We start from the raw sequence: 22,853 nt of genomic DNA on the forward strand, positions 1-22,853 counted from the left end.
CCAGAAATCCATATTACTGAGGGTCACATTCCTTCTTTACTGCCGAACTGCTGCAGGGAGATGGAACTAAAAGCATAACAGGAATGAGGAGAGCCTTGCAGCAGCTGAGCCAGACTCGGGGTCCCCTCAGCACAGCTGATCTGCCAGCAGTAATCTTGGGTCTCCTGGGCAAAAATTCTATGCAGCTCAGTGACAGTCAGACTTCCCTTTCATTGCTAATGTGAATGCATCTTATAGCTATCACAAAAGAAAGGGATCATTAAAAGTGAACTGTACTGCTCTGGCTTTCGCCGCATGCCGTGGGGGTGGGAGGAACCAGCAGTGTCTGGAATCTCATTAGATCTGCAGACAGGAAGCAGTTTAAAGCATTACATCATAAGGTTGTCAAGGTAACTGGCCAGGCTGCCTCTCTGGAATCCTGAGGTCCATCATGACAGGTTCTCTAGATGAGGACTGAGCTGCACTGAGGAGTAGAGAAGTAGCCTGCAGCCTGAAGAATGACAGCTGGCAGCCTATGCTCAGAAAGGTGACATTCACGCTGGGATGCTATTGCTGGGCTGGATCATGGGGCAGGGCCCAGCAGTCTAACAGTCCCTACTGTCCACTGTACAATGGGAAAGACTATCCCCGCTGTTACCACTGCCAAGAGTTCCAGAAGAGTGCTTCCTGCCCTGTCATCACCCTACATCTGAAAGAGGCCATCAGGCTTGTGAAGGGCACCTTTCTCTCCCTGAGAGCTCAGGCGCCAGCTTCCTGTCCCTTCTGGAATGGGACCCTGTGTTAATTCCCTAGGGCTGTATAGCAAAGTACCAAAAACTGAATGACCTTAAACAACAGAAATTTATTCTCTGACAGTTCTTGAGGCTAGAAGTCTGAGATTAAGGTATTGACGGGGCCATGCTCCCTCCGAAGCCTCTAGGGGAGGGTGGATCCTTCCTTACCTCTTCTAGCTTCTCATAGCCTCAAGTGTCCCTTGCTTTGCAGTGGCCTCCATCTTCACACGGTATGGACTTTGACCTCTACCTGCATCTTCACCTGATGACCTTTCCTCTGTGTTTGCGTGTCTCCGTGTCTTTACGTGGCATTCTCCTCTCTGTGTCTGTCTATGTCTAAATTTCCCTCTTCTTACAAGGACAATGGTCTTATTGAATTAGGTCCCATCCAACGACCTTATCTTAAACCAAATTACATCTTCAAAGACCCTATTTCCAAATAAGGTCACATTCACAGGAACTGGGGGTGAAGTCTTCAACATATCTTTTTCAAGGACACAAGTCAGTCCATAACAGGCATACTCTTTACTCTACACAAAGACAAGTACACACATGACTTTCCAAGGCCTATGGCAGGACAGGCCAAAACCAGGCTGCCTAACGAACTCACTGAACACTAGGTGGAAAGTCAAACTAAAACCGAGCTATTAAAACAGAAGCATTGAAGAAGTGAAGAGCAACCTAGTGGCCTTGGAAATCAAAGTCTCTTCTCGATCCTGAGCTGCCAGCAGCTTCCAATGTTACCTCTGTCTCCATTCTTGAGGCTCTAAGGGAACGTGTGTAGGAGGAAGAGCTCATCAGTAAAGTCAACTGGAAGGGGCTACCCTTCCTGGACTCATCAGAAAAATGTCCAGATCGTCACCCTGGTTTTCTGCTCAGTAATACTCTCTAAGACCTCTGGACCAGGCAGAGCTTTCTCAGCCCCATGAATCATTCATCCTGAGCAGCCCAGGAGAAACCACTCCTGGTGAGATGTGCCTGCCTTTGCTCTCTTAATAGAGGCTGTTCTGTTAGGGCTAACACAAAGCTTCTGCATTTTCTTAGTGTCAGAAGTCTGCCAGAACTCTTTAGAAAGGTGATATGCTTATGAATTGAAGCAACAGCGTAGAGAATTCCATTCTCAGAAGCAAAAAATAACTGGAGACTATGCCACCCCACTCCTGTGCTTCCTCCAAGGTGTACAGAGGGGAAGGCTCCCAAGATTTTCTCCAGACATTAATGCCACGTTGTTTGAAACATCACCCTTTATAACCAGATTAAGGCCACTTACTCTGAAATAGCAATTTTCTTTCTGGAAATAAAGATATAGCTAATTTCAGGTGAGAAAAGGTTATTGGGCAAACATAGCAGAGTTGGTAGAACATGCTCCCCACAGCTAAGGGAAGGAAATGGGAACATGGAGAGATTTGGTGTTCGTCCCCAAGTTTTTTTGCGTGATCTAGGATTATGTCTCCCATGTCCTGAAACCAGCTTCGTCCCAGAAAAATTGTGACTATCATTTAGTCCCTCATTGGGTGTTTTACGTAGACTGTCTCACAGACCCTTAAGAAGGTGGTATAGCATAATGGCAAACAACTCAGGCCCCAGAGTCAGATGGTTAGACTCAAGTCCATACCCCTACTTTTCACCTCCCTAGAAGACTCTAGGCAAGTCAGTGAGTCTCTTTGTGCTATGAAATGGGAGGTCCAAATTCCAACTTCATAGAGTGGCTGTGAAGATTAAAAGAGATATTCTATATAAACTCTCAATAAACATTAGTGCCTATTATTAGGTACTTTAATTATTATTCCTACTTTATATAAAATGTATCTGAGGTTCAGAAGGGCTAAATAACATTCTCTGGTCACACAACTAACTGTGGGGAGCAGGATTCAACCCAAGATTTAGCCAACTTGAACGCTGCCTCCCCCAACCCAGCCATAGCATTGACTATTATGCAAGATCATCTCCCTGACAATTTGGGCCAACATTGCCTTTGGGGCTCCCTGACCTCGATTTTCAGTTCAGGCTCCTGCTTTTTAGTTTCCTTTTGGGGCTCCAGTGCCCTCCTGGCTTTCCTATCTTCCCAGAGCCCAGGGTTCCCCTTTGAAACTTGTCTTCCCCAGAAAGCATCTCATAGTTCAGATGAAACCTTTCCTTCATCAAGATGCTCTCCCTGGGATCCCCTTCTGTCAGCAGAGTCCCTGGCTTTCTAATGCGACAGGTGCCACTCATGTCTGCTCATTATCAACAGCTGATGGTGGCTAAATTCCTTGTCTTTCATTCTGTCAACAACAATAGTACCAGGGACAGGCTTTCCAGCCACTATGGCAAGGCACTGGTACTGCTGACACAACCCAAGCTTGTGACCCCAGTATCACAGAGTCTATGGTATAGAATGGAAGGAAGACATATAGATAATTAACTCTCATGCTCTGAGGAAAATGGTTATGAACTGGGCTACTGTTTACGAATGATGAATGATGCATGATGCTTTAGCTGGGTCTGGGAAGGTTGAGTCCAATTTCACCAAGAAGACATATGGCAAAGCATCCTGAATGAGAAGAAAGAGCAAAGGAAGATGGAATAGGTATAAATTTGAGTAACCATGGGGGGATGGGCCAGTGTGGCTGGAGTTTGCTGAGCCTGAGGGAGAATGATAGGATATGGCTGGAGATCAAGTAGAGTCCAGATGGGAGGTCCTTGCATGCCTACTGAGTGAGGATGTTGGGTTTTCTCCTGTATGCTGCCGGTTCTCAAACTTTAGTCTGCATCGCAATCTCCTGAAGGCCCTTGATGAAAATACAGATTCTGCCCCCAAAGAGTTTTTGATTCAATACATCTGGATAGTGGGGAGGGGGTTCTAAGAATTTACATTTACATTTCTAACATTCCCAGGTGACACTGAGTCTGCCCCTCCTAGGACGACACTTTGAAAATTATTGTGGCAGACAGTGGGGTAATGCAGAACTATCTGGAAAAGCTTGCATTTTAAACTGAGGCACTGTGGTTTTTCCTATGGAAAGCTATTTGGCAACCAGTGGGCATGCTCAGTTCCTCCTCATAGTCCACTGTCACCTCTACCTCTGCCCAGGGCAGGGCCACCACAGATGTTGGGCCATGCTTCAGATTGGGGCGCAGGCACAGCTCCCCGCTTTGTTTAGCAACAAACCTTCGGGAAAGCCAGAGTCACACCCGGTTTTTGAATTTTCTTTGAAACAATAATCCAGGCCATGCCCTAATGTCACCTGCTGGCTGAGGGTCAGTGGCTTCTCCTGTTGTCCCACTCCCACCCCAAGGTAGTTGCTAACAGTTTCTGGATGTTTTTTGTTGTTGTTTCTGCATATGAGTAAGAAGGCTTCAGTTCAGCTTTCTCTCTCATAGCTGCTGGCATCAAAATCAACTTAACTGCCTCTTTCCGATGGGACGTAACTCAAGTTCCACTTAGGGTCTAAACATTTTCTTGCAAAGGTAGGGAAAATGTCATCTTGAAAAAGATACGTCGTGGAGAACTAGCAAATCAACATTTAGTGACTTCTCGTACCTCTCTGATCTCATTTCTTTCCCTTTCCCTCTCATTCTTCGCAGTCTAGTCACCATGTTGTTCTTCTAACATATCAGGCAGGCCTTGGGGCTTTGCACTGGCTATTCTTGCCTGGAATGTTGATTTACTCCAAGGTCCACATGGCTCACTCCCTTGAGTCTTGAATTCAGGTCTTTCCTCATTGAAATCTTCTCTGGCAACCTGATTAAATACCAACCTTCCTCCCCAACATACACACACACACTATCCCTCTAACCCTCCTTTATTTTCTTCCATAGCACATATCGCCATTTCCCACACTACACATTTTACCTATATATTTGTTCATGGTCTGTGTCTCACCCACTAGAATGTAAGCTTCATGAAGGCAGAGATTCTAGTCTAGGTTGTTCACTGTGGGGTATCTAACACCTAGAGCACTACTTGGAACATATAGTAACTGCTACTCAATATTTCTTGAATGAAACATCAAATTGGACCTCCCAAACCCTGGTTTCAAGACCCAGGCTTATTCAATCACTTTCTTGCCCAAGATGACCAATGGAGCTACCATATGTCTCTTACTAGTAAAATAATAACATATGCCTCACCCGGATTCCAGCGTTGGGAAGGATAAACTGAGATGTCAGTTATGAAAGGGCTGTAAAACATTAACTGCAATGCAAATACAAGTTATTTTTAGTGATTTTCCAATACTCCAAAAGACCATAACATATATGTTCAAACAAGTCATTACCATGGCCAGCATTTTTTTTCCAGGCATACTTGAATGGGCAGCTTTCTTTGTTTCATTCTGTGTTCATAAATAACTCTTTGCATGTGCCAGAGAAATAGAAAGAAATGTGAAAGCTGCTAACAGTGAGAAAAATAAATAGAAATAAGTCAAGTGTAAGATTATTCAATTGAGTGTGTTTGGTTAACATATAAACGGTAATGAATGACACTAAGTTACAAGGCAATTCAGGGACTGTTTGCTCAATATTTTCTGAGTAAAGTAATGTGAAAAAGTAAATGTTCATCAATTTTATTAATATATATAACTCAAAAGTCCCCAGGCCTTCCCAAACTCTGGGTTCAATTGAAATCATATTGACATGAATTCATAGATTCGGCTGGCCCGCATGATTACAGGCTCCCCTACACAACTACAGGCCAGTTGCAAAGACTTGTCCAATTATTCTGAGAATCTCTGGGGCATTTTGCATTTGCTCATGATTACTTCTCTCAGGGTTTTCTGCTGAAGCCTGCTTGTTGATGTCTACCACCCACGGCCCCTGAAGAAAGTGCCTTCTGTGGGAGCACTGTTTTAGAGTCTAGAGAACCATTTCTCAGTGCCCCAAATTACATAAACTCCAAACAGCCTGTGGGTCCTTCCTAAACTGGGGTCATATTGTGTCAGGGTCCAGAAGCAGGGATGTTGGCCGCTCTCCTTAGGTCTTGTACCTAGAACCTGGATGTGGGCTAAGAAATGATACAAGAAAGGCCAACAGCCTTTTCTCTCGCTTCACGTCATTCAGTTCAAGGCAAGTCTCACAATGGCCATTCTCAGAAAGCATGCCTTCACATGAGCATAGAACAATCCTTACTATTTTACAAGCCATAAATAGACTTGGTCTCAGGTTTCTTGAAAGCTTTATTGTACTTTTAGTGGTGATTCTGGTGAATTAACTTCTCTAACAAAACAGACAGGGTGTTGAAAACAGGAAACAGGTAAAAAATGTTCTCCAGCTTCAGTGAACAATTACACTAGGATTATGATTACTGGTGCTGCACCCTCGGCTGTTTTCCAAAGCACTCCCAGCCTCCCCACAGCCCTCTCCGCATTCTGGGCAAGTTTGGCCCAGATGTGCTTATTTTCTGCTTGCTTTTCCCAGGCAAGGAGACACTGATGCAATTCTTCATCCAAGCAGTAAAAAATGACTCTCAGTCTTTTCTCCCTTGATGGGAAATAAAAAGATGAAGCCGACCTGTCTTCTAGAGACACACAATCGAGGGAACACCTCAGGTAACAGGCCATTGCGACAAAGCTCCCAAAAGAATCCTGCTCCCACCCCATTTTCCTACAGTCCAGGCTGCAATTCCTTGACTTCACGCCGAAGCACAGGGAGCCAGTGGGCCTTTGCGGATGTGGTTGTAGGGTAGTCTGCATTCTAATAAATGGATATTTTCTTTTCAATTAACTCATTGCAGGGATCCTTAAATTCAAATGCTGTAGAATCTCTCCCTTGAAAAGGTGTGAGTTTTTATTTCATTTTTCTTGGTTTTCACATATAAGAAAAACACGCACCCACATTTCCCTATAAGTGATGACTTGTGCAATGCTCATGAACTGAATATTCATGATGAAAAGACCTTGCGTTCTCAGTGCAGACTGGAAGTCAGTATGAAGTCCAGCCACATGCTGCAGCCATATGAGCTGGTAGGTCAGAAGAGTCATTTTGAACTAATGAGAGTTTTCTCTTTCTACCAAACCTTTGGGAGGAGACACAATGCCACTAGCATTGTTTCACTCAAGGCTTAAATTCAAAATCTCATTGTTGTTCCTCATGAATAATTTAACAACTTTACATCTTATTTTTAAAAATGGTAAAACAAGAGAAGGAAATAGAAAGTTGAATCAAAGTCATCACCTTTGATTCCTATTTAGATGGTATTTAAAAGTAAACTGATTGGGCTTAAGGGAAATGCTGGATTTGGGATTAAAAATAACAAAAAACAGGTTTATGGATAAATAAGAACTTTTTGTGCAAGTGTAAAATTGGTGTGCTTCCTTCTAATCCTTTAAAACTTACAGAAATTAATGTTTAATTCATTCATTTCTTTTATATCTTGAACATTTCCTCTGAATATAAAATTATTTAATTGCAAAATAATAAATGATTATTCTTTATTTTTACTTTTATTTTTTTGCTGGGGAAGAGTCACCCCAAGCTAATATCTGTTGCCAGTCTTCTTCTTTTTGCTGAGGAAGATTTGCCCTGAGCTAAGCTTTATTGCCAATCTTCTTCTTTTGTAGGTGAGCTGTCCCCACAGCATGGCCACTGACAAGTTGTGTAGGTCCACACCTGGGAACTGAATCCCAGACTCAGAAGTGGGGAGTGCCAAACTTAACCACTAGGCCAGCGAGTTGGCCAAATGATTATTCTTTAAATACTTCCATTTATCTTAATTCTTTCAAAAGTGAAAAAAATGGTGTCAATAAACATTAAAAGTTTCAATATTTTTGTTTACAGAAATTTCTTTATGATATAAAAATGTTCATTAAAAGTAAGCACAAAGTCAATAGGAGTTAGAAAACATTTCTAGAATGAGGATGAAGCAGTTCAAAATTTGGCAAAAATGAGCATCTCAATTCCTAAAAAACGACACAAGTTACTAAGTATTCTCTTGTGCTAGTCAGGTTATCTGAAGAAACAGAACAAATAGGATATGCATATATACAAAGAGAGAGATTTAAGGAATCGGCTCACGGGATTGTGGAGGCTGGCAAGTCTAACATTGGTAGGGCAGGCCAGCAAGCTGCAAATTCAGGTCAGACTTGATGTTGTAGCCTTGAGCTCAAAATCTGTAAGGTGGGCCATTAAGCTGGAAACTCAGGGTTTCTATGCTGCAGTCTTGAGACAAAATTCCTTCTTCTTCTGGAAACTTCAATCTTTACACTTAAGGTCTTGAACGGATTAGAGAGTAATCTGCCTTACATAAAGCAAACTCACTACAAATGTAAATCACATCTAAAAAATACCTTCAGAGCAACATCTAGATTGGTATTTGACCAGACAACTAGTTGCCAGAGCCCAGTCACATTGACACACAAAATTAACCATCACAGTCCTCAAAGCAGCTAGTGTGCTAGGAGTGAAGTTAAGAATTGGAATTCCCTTAACTATTACTTTCCCACCAGCAGCACTATCCAATACCAATTTAGTCCTCATAGGAATGCATTTCTGTCTTTAAGAATAAGAATGGGGGTGTGTGTGTGTAAAAGGGAGTTAGCAAAATAAATTATTAGTAACACCTTTAACTTATCCTTTCTATTTGATTATAAACTTTAAAGGAAGCATCTTTTATTCACTTGTGCTTTTTTAGAGGCTTGACATACAAATAAATTTATATTATAAAAACTAACAAATTTTTGTTAAAAACTGTAAAAGGTTATTGTTTTTAAATCAAATGGCAGTCTGATAATGATGGTTTATCTTATAATGAATGCACAGATAATTATTACAAGTTCTGTTAAAAAATAAATAAAATAAAACTATTTCAAGGCCCTGACAGCACTACAGCAGACAAACGGGGGGGGAGGGGGGGCGGGGAGGAGCTGGCATGTGAAGGAAGGGGCTGCACTGGGGGAGACCTGCGTTAATATAACTTCTCTCCTGAGGGCACTCCCTTCTCTGTGAAGCACAGGATGGTTAGAACTCAAGGAGAAAGTAACATTCTGGTGGCCTGAAGTGTTCTGACATGATGGTGTTTGAGGCTATCAGAATAGCTAGGAATTAAGGGGGAAAATCCTGGAAAGGTGATAGCTACAGGGATGGGAGCCGAGCCACTCAAAACCTACATAGAAACCACTATCAAATCCTTGGCTGACCCCTGAACTGTGCACGACCCGAGGAGACTACAGAGAGTCCAGCAGAAAGCAACAGCTGGGAGGCTAAAAGAACTGGGCAGATGCTCCAGTTGTTAGCCAACACAGAAAATAAAGAATTTGGAGTTTGAGTCCTGCCAATAACCTTGCAGACTAGAAAGAGAAACCTGGGATATCGACAGATCTCAATCTAGTACGGTCAATAGGACTTTGTGGTGGCTTTTGTTTTCATCCCAGAAGACCAGACCAGTAATCAGTGGGCAAATATGGTCTAGACCATATAAGGGTAGGATAGATGCATCACCATTTGTTGAGCCGTAATGAAGAATGATCGTCAGTGGATTCCCAGCCATCAGTGATCTGTGCCAAGGGTGATAAATATTTTCATCAAGATGCTATCTGCTGAAACAGGGAGCAACTCTTTCACTTGTGTAGAGATCAAAGTGGGGGAAAGAGAAATAGTGAGTCATTAATCATTAACCCCACGCTACACTCATGAAGGACTGTGAGTGAAAACTGCAAGTAACATCTCAGTATTGTGAAAATACTTTTGAATTTGTGGACCATCTGAAATGGTCTCAAGAACTGCTAGATATCCCTTTTGCAGAGAACTCACATGGATTATGAGTATTCTCATACTCTGGGTCACGTCTGAGACTTCTTTGACATACTTCTTTTCTAGACTCTTATAGCCAGTCCTTCAATCTTCTTCCTTACAAGTTTCCGGCTATCTCACAGAACCATTAACAGCTTCCCATGAATCTATATAGTCCAGAACTCTGATCCTCTCTCTTTCTAAGCAAAGTGAACACCATATATATCACTTGAAATTCTGACCACTGGGAGAATTTCCCTTCCTAGTCATTCTTGAGGGATAACCCTCAAGGAAGGTATAAAACTGCAGCATCCCACTTCAGACTGGTTCCAGCATATTGCACAGAAATATCTTTAAATCAGGCTTGAATAGTGTCCTCAGTTCCCATGAGGCCATAGTTGTAGTGTGAGGGAGAGGTAGGCTATGCAGCAAAAGTAGATGTACTGAGAATATGAGCCACCTGATCATGTAACACACAGGTGGCTTCAGTACCTGCTCAAACCTAATTTTGTAATTGATGGTGAACTCCCCAAAGTTATGGCTCATTGGTCATATAACACCCTGCTTATGATAGAAACTCATGTTGCACGGTCACTTGGTATCTCTAGGACTCAATAGCAAACCAAGGCTTGTGTCCTTAAAAGAGAATAAATATTTTCTGAAAAAAGTACAGCTCTATAGATCCCTAGAGTATCCCAATCCATCATAGTGAGTTTTGAACAACGTCAGATTCGCTATGACATAAAGTCCAAGTGGTAGAGCTGCTTACAATGGCAGCCTGGTTCGGTTACCTCCAAATGTGACAAATTGTTGCCTTTAAAATCTTCAAAGCTCCTTTCTTAAGTGATGGGAGTTTTGCAAAATATAGAAACTTGTCTTTCACTTTGGAGGTAATATTCCGACATGCCCTGGACTAGAGGAGTACCAGAAATTTCTCTGAGAAGACAGGCACATAAATTTTCATTGATTTTATATTCCACTGTAGACAGGCATATATCTTACCAAGTATTTGGAGTCTATTGTAGTGAAACAAATCACTCCAAAACTTAGTGACTTCAAACACTAACAATCATTTCATTATCTCTCAAGGTATCTGTGAGTCAAGAATGCGGGCCAGGTCTGGCTCAGGATCTCTCATGTAGTTGCAGTCAGATTGTGGCTGGAATTGGAGAAGGTGGGGTGTTGAAGCAGCTAGAGGGAAGGCCAAGCATCTCTACTTTCCTGTAGTCTCAGGTCTCTCTGTATGATCTTTTCATTTCCTTGCGACATAGAGTCTTCCTGCTTTTACGGAGGTGAAGGCTTCAGATATGAATATTCTACTGAATAAAATAGAAGCCATTTCATTTTTTATGACCTAACCTAATAGGACACATAGGGCCACTTCTGGTGTGCTCTCCTGGATGAAGCAGTTAGAAAAGCCCGCCGAGCTTCAGGGAAGGGAACATAGATTCCACTTCTAAGCAGGAGGAGTGTCAGAATCCCATTATAGGGGCCGGCCCGGTGGCGCAGCGGTTAAGTTTGCACATTCCGCTTCTCGGCAGCCCGGGGTTCGCTGGTTTGGATCCCGGGTGCGGACATGGCACTGCTTGTCGCCATGCTGTGGTAGGCGTCCCCCATATAAACTAGAGGAACATGGGCACGGATGTTAGCTCAGAGCCAGGCTTCCTCAGCAAAAAGAGGAGGACTGGCAGTAGTTAGCTGAGGGCTAATCTTCCTCAAGAAAAAAAAAAAAAAAAACAGAATCCCATTGTAAGAAAAACATGTGGGATTGGAGATATTGCTGCAGCCATTTTTTGGAAAATACAGTCTGCCAAACCAGGGCATCTACTAATTCCTGCTGAGCAAGTATTGTAACATTATGCAGTTAATACACAGGACCAGAGTGATGTGGAATGATGAGATGATCGTGGTTTAAATTATAAGGGTCAGTAGGAGAGTTGGCATACCCTGAGGTAAAATGGCAAAAGTGTACCGCTGTACCTTTCAGATGAAAGTAGATTGCTTCCAGTATTCTCTGTTTATTAGAATAGTTTTAAAAAGTATTTTCCAGAAAAATAGCTTCATAGCAGGTACAAGGAAGTTATAGATTTGTTTGAGAAAATAGACTACACTTACAACAATAATTTGAATCACCACTTGATTGGTTTCCAATAGTCCCCTGTCATTCTCCTACACCCTTTCATATCCTACACAAAGAAATATGTGCCTTATTTGGGAAGAAAATAGATACCTCTGAATCTTTTATGTCTTTGAATATGGCACTGATGTCTTTTGCTATTCACCTTGGGGTGTAGTACTGCTTATATTTAACTTTTTCAGTTAGAGGTGCAGCTCCAGAGTCTTATGTTTGGCCCTCCCTACCATAAAAGCCTTCACTCCTCTAATTAGAGAGTTGTTGTGGGGAATCCTCCAGCAGCCAAGTTAGTCTGTTACAACTATGCCTTTAGGAACCAGAGAAATAAGTACGGGAGAAGAATGTACATAGACACTGGGACCCAATGTGAGAAAGAGTGGGCCCAAACCCCACTTAACCTCTGATCTCCAAAACCCCCACAATGGTGTTCTGTGTCTTAAAGGAATCACATAATTCAAAACTAGTGGTCAGAGGGCTAGCCCCATGGCCGAGTGGTTAAGTTTGTGTGCTCCACTTCAGTGGCCCAGGGTTCACCAATTCGGATCCTGGGCAGAGACCAACATACTGCTCATCAAGCCATGCTATTGGTCTGTGTGGCAGCATCCCACATAAAAGAACTGGAATTACTTACCACTAGGATATACAACTATGTACTGGAGCTTTGGGGAGGGGAAAAAAAAAAAAAGAGGAATATTGGCAATACATGTTAGCTCAGGGCCAATCTTCCTCACCAAAAAAAAATAGTACACCTTTAAAAAAACAAACAAACAGACAAAACTAGTGGTCAATAATCCACATCATTTCTTGTATTTATTTCCCCAATCAGAGATTGTCTGATAAATGGCTATAGATCTCTTTGAGAATGCATATAAAGAAACTTACACAATACACAATTATTTCAATGTCTTAGGGTCTTTCCAGAAGAATTTGTGAACTGGTTCACATCTTGGAATTGAGAGAGTACCATGAGTCTCACTTATGTGACTCAAATCTTTTCCAGATCTAGATTTGATGTTTGTTTGAGGTTATATAAATTAAGCAGAACTTTACAAGCCTGCCCATTTACTAGAGTTCTAGGACCCTATGATCAATTAACCACCAACAAAGATCCCTATTGGTCAAGCTATTGTGATTACCAATCTAGGCTTCTATTTATTTCAGTAACAGATAAACTTTTTCTAGTGATTAATTACTGCCACTGGGACTCTGCCAACTGGAGATTCCATCATACTCTAAGTCAGGGAGCCTGTTTCAAAGCCAGGATCTTTTGAAGCTTTCATCCTGGGCCTACCAGAGACTTTTGTCCCCTAGCATTTTCCAAAAATATTTGTCCTTCCATAGCTAATATATATTTCAGCCTTTGGTTAAGGGAGTGTCCCTGGGGGCTCTTTCTGGGTATATCATAATGGTGAAGGTGAAAGAGTCTCACAGAAAACTCAATTAAAAATTCTTATCTCCCTAAGTCTTTGGATTCCTCCTCTACATAATCTAAGGAATTTCTGGTATCTCAACCTTATTTAGTGGAGGCATCATTGAAACTAGCAGGAAAGAGAAAAAGGGAGCATTTCAGTCCAAGTCTGTCTTACAGTGAGTTCCCACTGTCCACAGACCTATCTCAGGTTACTTCTCAAGTATATTTATCGAACTGCAAAACCTGGTAAGCTCAGGGTTCTATTTCCAAGACTCCTTTGAGGCTAAGTTTTCAAATGCTAATTAAATACATTTGTGCTGACTAGAAGCACCTACGCAAGATTTGAAGGAAGGGAGAACGAAAGCAGACCGTCAACTATATCCAACATAACAGCCATTAAAGGCAAGTCTCAAAGTAAAATGAGCTGAGACCCAGGCCTTTACAGCACTTTATTATAGAGTACAAAACCAAGGGTTTGTAAACTTTCAAATCACACAGAGCAAAAAGTGAGAAAGTTTTTCTGTAGTGTTATTAAGAGGAAACATCCTTTGTAAGTTTTCATTTTTCTGTATATTTGATAACATACATATTAGTGTAGTAGTACAAATAATTCATAATAAAATGTGAAAAGGAAGGATATTTGCTTTTAAAAATTTACTGGAGGATGGGGCTGGCCCCGTGGCCGAGTGGTTAAGTTCGCGCGCTCCGCTGCAGGCGGCCCAGTGTTTCGTTGGTTCGAATCCTGGGCGCGGACATGGCACTGCTCATCAGACCACGCTGAGGCAGCGTCCCACATGCCACAACTAGAAGAACCCACAACGAAGAATACACAACTATGTACCGGGGGGGCTTTGGGGAGAAAAAGGAAAAAATAAAATCTTTAAAAAAAAAAAAAAAAAATTTACTGGAGGAGTACAAGTCAAAAACTTTGAATACCACTGATTTAGGAGACAGAGCAATAAGCCAAAAATTATTACGTATAGTATTATAATTTAAAAAGCAAGAAAAATTCATATATTTACATATAGTAGAAAACATACACCCAGACACACACATGTATACAGCATACAATATACCTTTAAGTGTTGTCATTATTTAAACTTTAAAGCTCTCATCAGATATGAACATATAGTTGCTTACTGATATATTTCAAAAGTCATTTATTTCCATTCACCGGAGTTATGATTTTAGCCACCACTGCCGTAACAAGGATGTAAGTTAAGAAAAAAATTATCAATGTCCTCCTTCCAAAGAGATTTGATTGATGTGTGTAATGGATATGATGGACAGTGGACCTAAAAGACACTTCAAATCCTGCATTAGGGTTTCAGTCAGATTTCTAAATATATGAGACCCTTCTCATTAAACCAAGGGGCTTAATCTCAAAGATGAATGCTTCTAACTCATTCTACATCGTGTGGTCTTGGGGTGGATATAACAACAGCATTTTATCTATAAAAATAACTCTGGAAAGCACTTAAGGAGAGGATGAGGATCTTTTATATTAAACCAGTTTCATCAATGAGTATTAGACAAGGCCAGATATTTTTCCTAAGAAATATAAATCACCTAATAGTAATGAATTAAGATAGCGCACATAATACAAAAAATGTAATGCTGTGTACAGTACTTTGCAATACATTTGCTTATTTTCTTAAAAATGAATTGGAATTGCTGAATAGCAAGAGCAGATCTATTTTTGCCTGAGCCATATTTTTAAAAGTCACAATTTAATACAGATACTTTTCCCTAAAACCCTCTATTCCTCAAAAGTTGCATATTTTCTCCTAGACACTTTCGTCAGCCTATCAGAGTAGGGATGATGAATCTTAGAACATAAAACCATTCACCAAAATGACCTCATATAGATATATTCAAATCATTATAGGATACGGAATTGAATCATTGGGAATTATGGGTACCTAAAATATTTTTAACCTACTTTTTCCAATTATTTCCCAACTAGATTGCTTCTTTAAAATGCAATGAAAAACTAAAATAAAATGAAGAACCGCACCTGCTCATCTAATAGATCAGATACATTGAAAATTTAGACTAGAAAACCATCTAAGTGATAAAGGTGTCTCCTGAGAGATAATTCACTACATAGAAACCTACAGAACCAAGTTTCTCAAGACATTTGTTGTTCAGACACCAATAAGCACTTCCACACAAGTGAATATTGCTCACTCTGAGATATACTTTGAACCGAGGTGGGTAATTTGCAAACTACATATTTCAGTCAAGTTGGCTAGCCCCTAGACTGGTCTTATTTTTATTGCTCCAATACTGTTTCTTTTACTATACAATATGAATTACACAAATAGCATATATTTGAATAACAGGGGGCTTTACTAGACAAAAAGTAGCTTGAGAGTACCTTATTTTGAGTACTGTGATTCACGGTAAATATTGAACTGCCCTTCTCTGCCTGTGATAATATGTTTTCAATCCTAGAAGCTTAAGGATTCTGTTTTCTTCTATATTTCCCTATAGTTTCTCCCATATTTTTCCATGAATGATAATAACAAAGCAAGAAAAACCCAACCCAATATTTTAGTGATTTCATGTGTTATCTCATCACCTCTCGGAACAACTCTGGGAGGCAGGTATTATTTCACAGCTCTATTACAGATGAGGAAATGAAGACTAAAAAAGCTTAATTACCCAGCGTCAAACAGCTGTAAGTGTCAGCCATGCACTAGACTATCTGATCCCAAAGCCCATGCTCTTAACCACTATGTCACATGGCACTTGCTTGACATGAATTGTCATATCTGATACCAAGGGGAGAATAGTTTTTTATAGTCTGATGTCTGTCTCTGCCATGTTTTCTCTCCTACGCAATTCTAGTAAGGACACGAAAGGTCCCAGAGTGAATCCTTTCCAGACCCTCAGGCTGTTCTCAGAGATTGTGGATCACTTGTCTGCTGTCATCCTGAAGGTGGGGTGTGTGACACAGTGACACCCAGCATCCAGACCCTCTCTCCAAGGCTCAGGGAAGCCCAGGACTGACGAAATTCTGGGATGGTCAGGAGAGTATGATCGAAGAAAATAAAGAAAACTTTTAGAGTAGTTTTTCCCTCAGGTAAAAGTGGACAGAATTATAGGCTTCAATAATATGTTATAACATTTATATAATGTATATTTATTACATAATCTGATCTATTAAAACACTGAATTATCAAAAATAAAGCGATAATTACAAAGAAATTCCATTTGAACATCTAAAATAGAATTTATTCATGGAATTATTCATTGAACAAATATTTCTAGTATTTTTTAAGTGACAGCATATTATTTGTTTACTGATGTCAGGAACATATTTATTTCATAAGTAAGAATCCCTTATATTTACTAAATCAGCTCAACTAGATTGTTTTATTATAAACTTACAATATCTGTATATTTAACCATAAAAAGGTGAGGAGAGAATGGTCTAAATTGTATTTTACTCAGTAATCTGCAAGGAATTCAGGTAGGGATGCTTATGCAAAATATGAGTCCTTTTTCCTAGTTTTCAGTTCAGTATATCGACGTTGTAAAAAGTGATCAATAAATAAGACTTGTCACTAAATAAAAGTAGTTAAAAGTAAAAGAAATCTTAAGTCTTTTTGAGTCAGAATAATACCATTTCTCTGGCAGATGATATTGATTAAAAATAAGCATTTTATTTTATACCTTTCTTGAATTTATCACTGATGTGTACTATATCTAAAGACATCTTTTCATGCAAATTATTTTGTATTGGATTCTCCTTGCATTCGAACTTCACATAAGCAGCAAATTAATATTTTTGTTGTAATAGTATAATAATTCAACACTGATCTTTTCAAAATAGGACCAGAGTTTGAATTTTTCCTTGAATGAAGTCATCAGTGTGATATAGAAAACTCCTAGACATTTGAGTTTATTCCTCTTTTCCACTACAATATAATCCTGGAGGCCCCTTTAGGTTAGTAATCCTTGCCAAGATCTTAGCATAATATAAGTATGATTAGCAACGTGCCATAAAAGCAATAGTTTAGTTAAACTTTCATAGTTCCAAGTATATATATGTTCTTCAGGAAAAGTGATGGTAGGCCTTAGCAAATTTAGTCTCATGAAAAACTATTATATAAGGCATCCAATAAAAAGTTATGGATGTGAGAAATTGTGCAGAATGACCAAAAACACAAAATAGTTCAGTGAGCATGCAAATTCTAGGCTCCAAGAATGCAAGGTTGGTTAGAACCACAACAAATAAATATTGCTTGATCCCTGTCTCATTTGGTTCATCATGTACATCGTTGTTGCATCAATTCATGTTATACTGATGCCATTTTTGTTATTTTCCTCTTTATTGGTCTGGTCATCACTAAGACAGACAATAATTAATAGCAAGGATATAGGTACAGTTTTTAGCATAAGAAAATTATTTGAAACAGAAAATTTAAAAAATTAGAAGTATGAAGGTTTTTCAATCTATATAATTCAAAGAGAAAGCGAATTTTGTGAACTGAATAATTTCCTAGGGTGGGGTAAAATATTTCAAAATCATGTCATAACCTTAAGAATTCAAGCAGTTGGTGTCCGTTGAACACCTGTTTCTGTCAGTGGGGTAATGATGTGGGCATTTCTCTCACTGAAAAGCATTTTTCAAAATAAAGGCTGAGCCCATATTTCTTCCCACTACAGCTTCCTATCACTTCCATTTTTTTAAAGCTAGAAAAGCAGCTCATCATCTACATTATCACAAATGTCACTAAAATAAGACAGCTTTTCAGTCTCTTTCCTCCAACACTGCCAAAGTGATTGCCTCATTTTGGCTGCCCTGCCAAAGAAATTGGAGCAGATTACCTCCCATTTTCCTCAAAAAATGTTCTACCTCATGACCTATTTTGAGTTAGTTCTGCCAGTTAGTCCACTGGCAGTGTACTCTTTTCTATAATGCAAAGTTCAGCGGGACTTTGAGATTGAAAAACAAAACATTCTCTGCATTAGCCAGGGCGCATGAAATATACCAGACATACGGCAGAAAAAATGAAGATGATCTTCTCAGTACCTCTCACCATCCTTAATGTTTTGTTGAAAAACTGTATTGGGCAGGGCCTTGAATTTGGGCTCCGTGCCTTTGGCTAAATATCTAAACCACTCTGAGTCTTGGTTTCCACACAGAGATGGGGGTAGGTAACAATAGAATATGATAAATAATCCATAGTTCTTTAGTGGAGCAAATAATGTGTCTAAAATTTTAGTAAATTGTCAAATTATTCAAGTTATTATGAAGTGCTATTATTGCTGCTGATGATTATGTGACTAACTCAACACCATAGCAAAAACAAACATGTATCTATTCCTGTTTGAGGACGCTTAAGGGACTACGTGGTACACATTTTGAAGAACACATTCTTTTCCCAGAATTAAGCTTAAAAGTGGAAAATCATCCCCTGGGACTTCAACAAATGGTTCTCTACCACCCTGTATGTGAAAGGCACTGTGCTGGAAGCTGAAGCATCTGCATGAATCAGACACCCAGGCCAGTCCTCCCAACTGCCTACATTCTATCCAAAGTGTTCATAATTTTCTACTTCTTGGTTTAGATTCAGTGTCAGCAAAGTTATAAAGCCCAACAGAACACTTGAAACAAAACCAAAATAAATGTTAATCTGGCAGAAATTTTGGATACACAGGGGACTTTATCTAATGCAAACCAAAGCCTGTATTTTGATAAGATTTAAACAGGTAATGAAGTTCCTCACAGAGAAATGAACCAAGCTGGGGGAGTATTGTTATCTACAAAGTTGCTGAAATTCAACAACTGTACCTGGCTTAGAAGGGCTTCGGACTATTAAAATCTCCTTCCATCGTGTATTTAGTTTCTGAGGGCTGCCGTAACAAATTGTCACAAATTGGGTGGCTTAAATCAGCAAAATTTACTCTTTCAGACTTCTGGAGGTTAGAAGGCGAAATCAAGATATGGCAGGCTCCTGCTCCACTGAAGGCTTTAGAGGACAACATTTCCTTGCCTCCTCCTAGTTTCTCGTGGCTCCTGGCAATCCCTGGCTTGTAGCTGCATCACTGCAATCTCTGCCTCCATCTTTGCATAGCCTTCTTCCCTGTGTCTTCTCCGTTTCTCGGTATCCAAATCTCCATCTTCTTTCTTCTATAAAGACACCAGTCAATGGTTTCAGTCCCCTCTCTAATACAGCATGACCTTAACTTGACTACATCTGTAAAGACCCTGCTTACAAACAACGCCACATTCACAGGTACTGTTAAGACCTGACTGTGTCTTTTTGGGGGACATATTTCAACTTACTGTACATGGTAAAATGAGGATTTTACTCAAGCCTGAAATATTGGGGAACTAATAGATAAAACAATGTGAACTAAGAATTAGTGATTGAAATCTTAAATTAGACAGGTGTATGTTTCTTGAAACCTGCCTTTATTGTAAGCATATGATCTTTTAGTAAAGGACCATATATTTTTCACCTTTATATCCACAGAAAATATAAAAAGTTGAGAGAAAACATTAACTGTGAACAAAATAACAGTTGAGATAAAGAATACAATAGATGGATTAAGCAGTCAGAGAAATTCCGTGAAAGAAAGATTTCGTGAAACAGAAAGATAGCACTCTTCCAGAACTCACCAGGAAATAATAAATAGACAAAAAGTACAAAAGAAAAGCTAAGCAATATAAAAGAAATAAAAATGTCAACATCCAGAAGACTGAAGTCCTTAAAGGAAAGAAAAATAAAAATAGAGAGGAGGAAATATTTAAAGACATAATGAAAATACATTTCCTTAGAATTAAAGAAAGATGAAAAACCTCAAGTTGAAAAGGATTACGGAGTGCCAATGAGAAGAAACAATACCTGGACACATTATGGTGAAGTTCAAGAATATCAAAGACAAAAAGAAAATTAGAAAATCTTTCAGAGAGAGAGGGCAAACAAGGAAATTAGAATCTGACGGACATCAAACTTCCATCCCTGAGTTAGATTCTCTCAGTTTTAAATAGTTGGAATTTAACTAAGAAATAAGAGATCCACAAATGCTGAGGAATCTCGTAGGCTCAGAGCAAATTCTGCTGATGGGAGATATTCTCAATTCGTTTTTTTTTATCTTGAAATGTGTAAATATTTTAGCCCAAGAATTTTCACAAATTGTGTCTTTTGTTCTGTCCAAAGGGCTTTTCTTTGATAAACATTTTTACAGGACAAAACTTGTTCTTTTGAATGTTTTGCCAGATATAAATGCTACAAAATCATAGTCATCCTCAATTTTATTCCATTGTTGTCTATAATATAAATTTATCCAATTAAAACTAGGAATGCCAACAAAAAATTCTTCCCGTAAGTTAAGAAATTCAAAATAGCAATGATTGATATTGAAAATTAAATCTTTAACTTTTTGGTCTTTCGTTGTTTGATTTATGCAGTTCTTCCTGTTTCTATAGTAATAAATTTTACCGTCCTCTTGTTTGTGACCTATGTTTTCAACACTGGCGATTACCTAAAAGCTTTGAAAGATTAAATTTTGTTGTGTTCAATACATTGAATACTTTGACTAAAGGTTTCCAAGTAATTTTGATCAAAATGCAACCAAAATTTAGTGAACTCGCTTACAAAAGTTCTGCTTTTTATGAGACACTGAGGTTGTAAAAGTTTTACAAGATATTTCTTCAAGTTCAGCATTGCCAAAATTGAACTGATGGTGGGCCATAAAGAGAGAAAGCATGTGCTGTCATACTACGGTGTTTCTCATAAATTAATTTACTCCACCCACGTATATGTAGAAATATTTGCAAATTTTGACATCTTGATTTCTACTTCAATTGGTAGCGTAGTAAAGACTGTTTGGACTGGCATCTGTGGGCTATGTGTATATTACCGCCAATTCCAGATGCCATTAAGCTCAACAGATCTCTTACTTTAGTCATCAGAGTTGTTTTCTTTTTTACCGTGACGCTGCACTATACCAAAATTTATATTCAAATAAATTGTCTTCTATGTTGAAATTTTTAACTAAATTTATAATAAAACTTACATTAATTGCAGATGTTTTATCTTCTATTGAAGGGGCATTCAAAACTTTACTTTGCATAAATTGGTTGCATAAATATTGAGCTATGATTGGAATTAATTTGATTGATCTCTGTATTTGAATAATTTGATGACACATATAAAACTCACATCCTTCGATTGTTTGCCAGTTTCTTCTAATAATAATAGGGCCAGCTTGCTAACAGTTATCTTTCGGTTTTCGTGCATGCACGGGAAATCATAGAATCTAAAATGAGTAAAATAAATTTACAGAAACAATTATTCGATCTAAATGAAAAATCATATCATAAAAATTAAACACACTTCCTTCTATGCTTGTGTTAAATTATCATCCTTGGACATTTTTTTTTAAAAACTACCAATTTTTGAAGTACATGTTACTTCTTTAGCAAATTTGTATTATTCTGGTTTTCTATGACACCCATAATGGTGGTTCATAAATGTTCATAAATATTTTGTATAAATCACACAGTTACTATCACTTTCCTGGGAAATAGAAAACCAGTACTTAATTTTAACTAAGCATGCACTTTCATTGCTCTTTTAGCTCTCTACTGTCAAAAAGGTTTACTGGGGGAAAAAAAGTATTACCGAATAATAAGAAGCAGTTGTAGAATTATACCTTAAAATTATTGACAAAACTACTGAAGTGAGGGTGTTCAGATTGCAGTTGATATACCCTACTGCAGAATTTCTCAGCCTTTATTTCATGTCCATGTAAATTATAATTTCTCATGTTTTCAATTGACTCCAACTGACTCTACCAACTGGCAGCTTGGTGTCTTCCTGCATCTCACAAGGTGTTGCACAGGCAACAGAACAACTTGCTTCTCCCACCACCATCCAGGTAATTGTCAATGTCCAAGGACATTTCATTTTATCAGAAAGTGCCCTGCTTGCTGTCTGTGAAATGGAGGAGTTAGTTGAGCGCATCTGGAAAGGACTGGGAAAGAATATGGGTCATGTTTCTAATTTAGCTACATGTTAAAGTAAGAATTCTGTTTACTGTATATATATCTCACGTACGACAAGATGAGACCAGCTGGAAAGACAAAGTGAGGGTCTATCCAGGTTTATTCTAATACAACTATAAATAATAATAACATAATATTTAAAAATAATAAATCCAGAATGAATGCTAAATAAGATGCAGGGCAACAGACTTAAACCTGTGATCACAGGATGTCTGCTTATTCTCTGTTTAAGGTTTACATGATAATTTAATGCTAAAGATATCAAAGAGGCTTAAAGCTTTAACACATAATTGAAAAAGAAAGCTATTAATATGGTCAGTCCTTCCTGTTGGAAGATAAGGTGAGTCCCAGCTGCCCCCTTGTTACATCTCATTTTATTTCAGGAAAAGTATCTAAAAAGAAATAAGTAGCCACTTAAAACCTGCAGACTCACGAACAGCAAATCTCACAGTTCCAAGGACTAATTTTAAAATAATCTTTTGAAATAGAAGAGCCTTTATTTTAGGATAGCAGGTTGAGAACAGAGCTATTAACCGTCTAGTAATTTTAAGTTATCCAAAATTAGACATGTTTCAGATTGGCTATATATTTTGCTAAAAATGAGACTGGAGATTTTCTGCATAACTTGGAGTTCATACAGGGAGATCTGCAGTACAAATTTGTCTCAGAGAAGTTAAAATTATGGTTACCTGGCAGTTTGTGTGATCCAAAACATCATGTTTCTGAACTTCAAATTTCTAATTCGATATAATAGACACACAGGATACAACCTGTGCCATTATTACAACAATAAAGTATGTT

General features: G+C 38.9%; 1 long non-coding RNA gene across 1 annotated transcript; it reads left to right on the top strand.

Annotated features, from left to right (window-relative positions):
* Nucleotides 1-404: 404 nt before the first annotated feature.
* On the top strand, nt 405-7,516 carry LOC111768567 (uncharacterized). Its single transcript, XR_002800987.2, has 3 exons — nt 405-526; nt 6,171-6,301; nt 7,313-7,516. It is a non-coding gene; the product is annotated as an uncharacterized lncRNA (long non-coding RNA).
* Nucleotides 7,517-22,853: the final 15,337 nt, after the last annotated feature.

Source organism: Equus caballus, chromosome 17, assembly GCF_041296265.1.
Source record: "Equus caballus isolate H_3958 breed thoroughbred chromosome 17, TB-T2T, whole genome shotgun sequence".
Taxonomy (NCBI): Eukaryota; Metazoa; Chordata; class Mammalia; order Perissodactyla; family Equidae; genus Equus; species Equus caballus.